Genomic DNA, 7,349 nt, shown 5'->3' on the forward strand with positions numbered 1-7,349 from the left:
TCTCCAAGAATCCGGTTTTACATGTTAGAACCAATCACTTTGAACTCAAGTTTCATTTCTTGAGGAAAAAGGTTCAGAACAAAGAGGTGGTATTGGAACATGTTTTCAATAAGGAGTAGTTACTAGACATATTCACCAAGCCTCTACCAAAGGCTACATTTACCTATTTGAGAGGTGAATTAGGGGTGTTTCCCCTTCAAGAGGTAAACTAAAAGTGTGTGGTCCACATCAGTCAGGTCTTACATTGATATATATTTTCAGGATTGATGTGTTGAAGTATGCTACTCCTCAAGGGGAGCAACATAGTGGAACAGGGAAGCTCATGCCTCCACTTTGGCATTGTTGTCAAAGGGGGAGAAGATGTGAAGTGGAGAAGATATCTGCAGTATTAGGGAGAAGATGTGATGCAAAAAGAGAGATATATTTGTATATTGCCATCAATGCCAAAGGGGGAGATTGTTGGCATATGTGCAGAGTATGATGACATGATGATATTGTATGTTTTCATTGATGTCAATATGCTGAAGAGTGAACCGGAATATTGAAGCTAAGCAACTAGCTATCATTGATGTCAATATGCTAAAGAGTGAACTGATATATTGAAGCTAAGCAACTAGCAAAGTGAACCAGTATGATATTGTGAATCGGTAAATGTGAAAAAGTGAAGCGGTATGTTTGTCCAAGTGAACCGGTATGTAGAAATGTGAACTGCTATATGGAATGTTTTCTATCAAGGTTTAATATGGTATGACTACCGGTTGGTAGTCGCAGCTTCAGGGTTTTCAGTTGAAGTGTTTCAAGCCTTTGTGATTCAACTGATGACATCATGTGATGAGTTAGCATTGTAATGGAGATCAGATCATGTTACCACATCAACCTTGTGCGCGTGAAGAATATTGCATGAAGGAGATTGATCCTATCTACCTCAGAAATGTGCGAAGTCTCTACAAACTATGGAGAACACATGATGGGTTATTGCCTCCAAGAAGCAGTGGAGAGAGAATGATGGAGAACATCTTGAGATCTGTTCAAAGACCGTTGTATTCAATGGTCAGGATTGAGCTGACTGAATTGCTCAACCTAAATGTTTAGGGTTTAGGGTTTATGCTACCAAACTATCTATTTCCTATAAGTTTGATGTTGTGTTTTTATGTTGTTTTTGTTGGCAAATTTTGTGTGTGTATCTAAGTCCAGTGATACGTTATTCTTTCCAAAATAGATAAGTGAATTGATACCTGCAGAGTGTGTGTGTAGAAGGAAGGAACTAAAGTAGATCTACATTGGCATTGAGTGTTGTTACCAGATCATTGTAATATGTGTTGATCTCTAACCACTTCAACAATTGGAAAATCCCCTAATAGGGTAGCCTTAACCAGCTTGTTGTAAATCCTGTAATAGGGTGACTCAAAACCATTGAGTTCATAAAATCCTCTAGCAAGGTAACCTTTAACAGGGTTTATTCCTTAACCTAGTAATCCCTAGCAGGATCGGTTCCTAATAGAACCTGTTGTAATAGTCTTTAATCGGACTAGGATCCTAACAGAGCAGACTTCTAAAGAGTTCAAGGATAGCTTGTGGGTATTCATCCCCACCGTGGTTTTTCCTAGTTGGGTTTCCACGTGAAAAAATATGTGTGTCATGTGTGATGCCTCTTCATGTGATGCTTTGTTATTTTCTGTCAAGTGGTGAATCATGTTGATCTAGCAAGTTATTATATTTCTAATGGTAGATTATCTATTTATGAATAAGGATAAAGTGGAAATGAGGGAGTGGGTTGTATGGAAAGCTAAGTGTTGCCGGTTTATGTCTTTCATAGTCTCTTTGTGTTTAACTGGTAGTAATTTGGTTTAGACTGGTGTTAGTGATTGCCAGTGAAATTCACTGTTTGTAGTCAAACCGGTTTAGGAAAAGTTTTTGTGTATGTACTAATTCAGCCCCCCTCTCAGTACTAGTTTGGTACTCAATTTTCATCATTGAGTTATTAGACTTATGATCAATCAATGGTTGATACTGATTTGTAATTAATTGTAATGATCCACATGATGATCTATAATGAGTTGTAAATATCTATGATGATCTATAATGTAAATTAGGGTTTAGTGGTTGACCTAGTGTAAAGCATTATTTATGTTCACTTAGTTGATGTTTATTATGTCGGTGATATTAGAGAAGAGTGTGAAGATATACCAAAGAAGAGTGATATCTACCTGAGAGTTGAAGATAGTGAAGCATAACTGGATCTGATTTAGCAAGCTGAGAAGTGCAAGTAACATATCACTTTTTTACTGTTGTTCTCTAACAATTACAACAAATTAAATCCCTTAACTAGGTAGGTCTTGACATGCCTTAATCTTGTAAATCCCCTAATAGGGTAGCTCCCAAAAAGAGTGGTAAATCCTCTCACGAGGTTGATCCTAATAGTTCATTAGGATCCTAACCAAGCTACACATCCAAATCCCTTAACCGGGTGACTCCTAATAGGGTCTACTCCTAACAGGGCGTATTGTAAGCTCCTAACAAGGAATACTTCAAAAGAGGATAAATATTTGTGCATACTAACTTCCACTGTGGTTTTTCCCTATTTGACTTTCCTCGTCAAAAATATGGTGTTCATGTGTGGAATGATTTTCATGTTATATTATTGATTATCTTTAGTTTATTCATTATTTCTGAATACATAGGTTATAGCACTTTATCAGAGATTACCGATATTGTTTAATGAATTGGCATATGTAGTAAATGAAGTTAGACTTGTTGAAAGTTTGATTATAATTTAAAGTCAACAATTGGTATTAATACCGATTCACCCCCCCCCCCCTCTCAGTATTAACTAGATCCTCATAGGATTAACAGATTTTTCTTGAGTCTATGGTAAGGGAACCACAACCATTGATGAAAAGAACAAAATAGAGGATATTCTCTATGTTAATGGATTGAAACATAATCTTCTCAATGTCACTCAAATATGCAACAAAGTTTACTATCTTATATTTCATGAGATTTTATGTGAGATCAGGAAAGGAAGCTTGGGAAGACTAATTATAGAATATACAAGGACTTATGGAAATACATACCATCTAAAGGAAGCCAAAGGAGGAAACTATTTGATTTTGCAAAGCATTGAATGTAGCCTTTGGCACAAATAGATGGGACGCATCAATTTTTATAACATGGTGAAGATCAACTCTACGCATGTAGTAAGAGATATGCACAAAATTGCCAATCCTACCAATATACTATGCAATGAGTGTCAGATGGGAAAGCAAACAAAGGCAAGGTTCAATAGAAAGGAATATTTTACCTCAAAACCCTTGGAGTTGATACATACTAGCCTATGTTGACCTACTAGAGAAAGAGAACTAAATGGTGAAATGTACTTTATGATACTTTTTTATGATTACTTTAGAATGACATGGATTACATTTCTAATAGAAAAATATGAATCATTAGATAATTTTAAAGTATTTAAATCTATGGTTCAGAATAAAAGGGACACTAAGATCAAATTTTTAATGTATAAATAAGAAGGTTAATTTGCATCAAATGAGTTTAACAAGATTTTTCAAGAACATAATATTCTAAGAAGACATCCATTTGCTCCTAGGGCCCCTCAATAGAATGGGATAGCAGAAAGGAAAAACAAAACAGTTAAAGAAATGGATAGGACAATGTTAAAAGATACTAAGCTGCTAAATATTTATTGGAAAGAGGTTGTGCATACTACTATTTATATTCTTAACATAGTATGAGCGAGAGTAAGCAATTAAAACACCACTTATGAGTTTTGGTATGGAAGGATTGCAGTTGTTAGGCACTTTAGAATTTTTGGAAGTAAGTGCTACACCATAAGAAATGAAGAAAGTCTTTGAAAATTGGATTTAAAAACTGATGAGAGAATCTTCCTTGGTTACTCAACAAGAAGCAAGGCCAACAAATTCTATAACAAGAGACTCACAAAGATAGTTGAGAGCACAAATGTCAAAGTCGATGAAAATTATAACTAGATCATAAAAGAACCCAAGGATTGATGTGGAATAGAAAATGTTTCTTTCTCTGTAGAAGAAGTAGAGGAAGAAAAAGAATCATGCTAAGGAAAGTTAAGAAATTAATATGTTCCTTCTATCATAATTTGATCCTAATACCTTTTCTAATGCAAGCAAGGATGAATGATGGATGAAATCCATAAAAGAAGAACTTGATCAAATTGAGAAGAATAAAAAATTAGAACTTGTTCCCAGACCTACTGAAAAAAATATGTTGAACACACCTTAGGATGGATAGGGAGGGTGAATCATTTCAAATATTATAAACACTTCACTTAAAATTCAAGCATAATCAACTTATCCTTAAATTTATCATCAGGAATGAAAAGTGGAACCATAAAACACAATGCACAAGATAACAATAACTTTACATGGAAAAACCTAAATAGGAGAAAACCTTGGTGAGAGTCAATCCACTATATACATGAGATAATTAAAAATCTATTTTAGGCAACCACTGCCAAGGAAGCACATTGACACCAAGAAAAATTGCAAGTTGAGATGCACAATCTTAAGGCAAGATACAAAAAGACTTGTAGGTTATATCTCACTTCTAGAGGACAAGATATAAGGGACTTGAAAGATAAATCTCATTGCTCCAAAGAAAGATACATAATTAACAAATATTTGAATCAGCAAAAACAAAGTCTTACTCTTATTGTGAAGTTATCCTTGAACCTCTAATATAAGAAACAAACTTTGACACAAATCGCCACTACATTCACTATCTTTGCATCACAACAAGTTGAAAATGATATGATCATGAAAGCACTTGCACATGAAACACTTCACTCATTACTTCATTATCTTTGCCACTAATCAATACTCCTCCCAACTCACACCATTACACTAATTTGATCTTCTATATAAATGCCATCTTATTTGTTATAAACATCAATTACATCAACCAGCACAAGGGACAAACATAGGTCCTATCATGTTGGTCAGCAAGCAAAATTATGGTGAATGTGGTTCAATCCTAGAGATAGACAGGACCAAAATACATCATATTATACTTCTTTAAGTAGATAAAAAATATCTACATACAGGTGCACATCATCTAATGTCAAAAATAATATAACATGTAGATAACCAATTTAGCACTCAAATAGTTGGCCCAAAAGTCATCATCACAATGAAATAAATTAATGTGGATTCCCACATTCCATAGGTAGGACCCAAACACAACTCAACACACTCTCCAAAATCAACACATATTGTTAAGACTTAAGAAAAATCCAGAAAGAAAGCTCATGTTAGCCAAATAACCCTAATTACCTAGAAATGCAACATCAAACATAATGTAGCACCAAACTAAAAATTCAACACTATGTGAAGCACATAAGGAAATTCATAGAACATCCAATAATACATCTGAATACTTCTTTCTCACTGTCACATCAATAAATTGTTGGAATAAGAGTTATGTTGTCATTGATGTCAAACCTGCTGGTCTAGATGTGCTTTGGTCTAGATATAGTCATGTGTTGTGATAAAAACTGTTGGTGATAGTTCATGATAGGTGATTTCTCATTATCTTGTCATGCAAGTATGTGAAGGTTTCTTTATTTTGTATTGTTGATTAAGGGTGTCATAAATTGGTGTTGCTTTTGTGTTTTATTAGTCTCTTAGTTGAGTTTGTTGTGGAAGATGATTAGAGATGTATGATGTCAATATATGTTGTTTGGTGTTTCTTTTGAGTTTGATTGACCTGTCGTGGTTGATTTTGTTGTGGAAGATGATTAGAGATGTGGGTGGCTGCAAGAAGTTGAGTCCCACTTTTGGGCAAAAAGTGGAAGTGTTTTCTCTATTTTTCTATTTTTTTGTTGATTGATGTCAAAATTTGATGCACTTAGAGATTGAATCTCGAAAAACTTCAGTAATAGAAAATATAGTGCTCGGAGTCTACTTTTCAAATATGTAATTTATTTTAATGCCCACATGCTATAAATCCCTTTTTAGTAGGCATGTTTAAAAACCAGTTTTTCAAAATGCCCATTTCAGGACCATACCACACGTGTACGACCACCCTTTTTTTATGCAAATAAATGAATTTTTGCAAATCCTTCTGGGAAATGATACCTAAGACACCAAATATTGATGAGAATATTTTTTCTTATTTTTTTATTGAATATATTTGTTTTATTAATTTTTAACTGACAATAAAGTATATTTTCAAAACATCGGGTGTATGACCACCATAATTTGATGAAAATTTCATATTTTCAATTTTTTTTTTTTTAAATTCAAAACAATTGTATGTAGATTGATGTCATATAATTTATTTTTTTAAAATCCTAAAAACAAAAAGGTTATTAAAGTTTTAGTGAACCTTGGTATTTTAGATTTAGGTTCCACTTTTGATTAATAAATAATACAAAAATAGTAAAAATAATCTTATCACTATGAAATTTATATTTTTGAAATCAGGACGCTGAAAACTCTAATGGGTTTTCATTTTGTCAAAAAAATCAATCAGAAAGGCCCTCAAAAAATTAGGCCAAGGTAGAAATCTGATGTCGTTTTACCTTAGTCATTTTTTTGGAGGTCCAAGCATAGGCTTGGTAGGACCAAACCTATCCTGAAGCAAAAAAAAATGCTAAGGGTTGTTTCCCACCCCTAATTTTAAGAAATGAGTGCCCATTTTTTAAATTCAAAAAGCAAGCTCCTATTTTTAAAAATGGGCACCCGATTATAAAAACGGGAACCCATTTCATTAAATAACGGGCGCCCATTTCTTAAAAGATCCGTTGGGCCAGAATCTAGCCCACAAGCACAAATCCCAATGATTGAATGATTTTTCAATCATTGCTTGACATGTACGATCTGCAAAGAGAATGTTTTAATTAATCATTCTCTTTGTTTGTCTTATTGTCGATTTGGTAAGGAGATCGATTCGAATTCAAATTTTGGTGTAGCCATGGGATCAATTCAACACAGGAAGAGGAAAAGGAAGGTTCTAACAACTGAGGAGATTGCAGCAAATAGGGAGAAGGAGGCAATGCATCAACAAGAAAGAAGATCAAGAATGAGACAAGGAGCTTCATGTTCCACAATCATTTCAGAAGAGGAGAACATCAATGAGACCGTAAATGCTAATGAAGGAAACACAATAGAAGCATTTAGTTTAGGTGCATCTTCTAATCTATTATTGGATACATGTATGTCTTCACAGCCCTATGTTTTTTCTCATGAAGAAATTGGTAATTTAGTAGAAGCAGCTACTTATTAAATGAAATTCTAATTGAAAATCAAACTCCAAATGAAATTCGAACTCAAGTTGAAATTGAAATTGAAATCCAAATT

This window comes from Cryptomeria japonica, chromosome 6 (genome assembly GCF_030272615.1).
Source record: "Cryptomeria japonica chromosome 6, Sugi_1.0, whole genome shotgun sequence".
Classification (NCBI taxonomy): domain Eukaryota; kingdom Viridiplantae; phylum Streptophyta; class Pinopsida; order Cupressales; family Cupressaceae; genus Cryptomeria; species Cryptomeria japonica.